The sequence below is a fragment of the Manacus vitellinus genome, unplaced genomic scaffold (genome assembly GCF_001715985.3).
Source record: "Manacus vitellinus isolate BGI_N305 unplaced genomic scaffold, ASM171598v3 scaffold_61_pilon, whole genome shotgun sequence".
NCBI classification, from domain to species: Eukaryota; Metazoa; Chordata; class Aves; order Passeriformes; family Pipridae; genus Manacus; species Manacus vitellinus.
The window spans coordinates 3,493,223-3,494,804 of NW_021940696.1; positions in this window are offsets into that span (position 1 = coordinate 3,493,223).

A 1,582-nucleotide genomic window follows, 5' to 3' on the forward strand; every position below is an offset into this window, starting at 1 on the left:
CTCACGTAGGTGTCATGGTCATAGATCTCCACCACCATTCCCATTCCCATCCCATTCCCATTCCCACCCCACACTCACGTAGGAGTCGTGGTCATAGATCTCCACCACCATTCCCATTCCCGTTCCCATTCCCATCCCATTCCCATTCCCACCCCACACTCACGTAGGTGTCGTGGTCATAGATCTCCACCACCACGCTGGGGGGATCCTGGCCCTGGCCCGGGGGGGCCCCGAAGATCTCGATCTCGTAGAAGATCAGGGTCTGGTCCCACGTGGGGTTCAGGGTGTTCTTCACCACCACTGACTTCTGGCTCTGGTGCAGGAAGGACACGATGGCGTAGGGATCTGTGGGAATGGGATATGGGATGGGATACAGGGATCTGTGGGAATGGGATATGGGATGGGATACAGGGATCTGTGGGAATGGGATATGGGATGGGATACAGGGATCTGTGGGAATGGGAGACGGGATTGGGAATGGGATACGGGATTGGGATACAGGGATCTGTGGGAATGGGACACAGGGATTGTGGGATACAGGGATCTGTGGGAATGGGAGACGGGATTGTGGGATACAGGGATTGGGATACAGGGATCTGTGGGAATGGGATATGGGATTGTGGGATACAGGGATGGGACACAGGGTTCTGTGGGAAATGGAGACTGGGAATGGGATACAGGGATTGTGGGAATGGGATACAGGGATGGGATACAGGGATCTGTGGGAATGGGAGACAGGGATTGTGGGATACAGGGATTGTGGGAATGGGAGACAGGGATCCGTGGGAATGGGATACAGGGATGGGATACAGGGATCTGTGGGGATGGGAGACGGGATTGGGAATGGGATACAGGGATTGTGGGATACAGGGATCTGTGGGGATGGGAGACAGGGATTGTGGGATACAGGGATTGTGGGAACGGGATACAGGGATCTGTGGGAATGGGAGACGGGATTGGGATACAGGGATCTGTGGGAATGGGAGACAGGGATCTGTGGGAATGGGATACAGGGATGGGATACGGGGATCTGTGGGATACAGGGATCTGTGGGAATGGGATACAGGGATTGTGGGAATGGGACACAGGGATTGTGGGAATGGGATACGGGGATTGTGGGAATGAGATATGGGGGTCTGTGGGAATGGGATACAGGATTGTGGGAATGGGATACAGGAATGGGATACAGGGATCTGTGGGAATGGGAGACAGGAATGGGACACAGGGATCTGTGGGAATGGGATACGGGATTGGGATACAGGGATCTGTGGGAATGGGATACAGGGATCTGTGGGAATGGGATACAGGGATGGAATACAGGGATTGTGGGAATGGGACACAGGGATTGTGGGAATGGGATACAGGATTGTGGGAATGGGATACAGGAATGGGATACAGGGATCTGTGGGAATGGGAGACAGGGATCTGTGGGAATGGGATACGGGATTGGGAATGGGAGACAGGGATTGTGGGACACAGGGATCTGTGGGAATGGGATACAGGGATCTGTGGGATACAGGGATTGTGGGAATGGGAGACAGGGATTGTGGGATAGAGGGACCTGTGGGAATGGGATACAGGA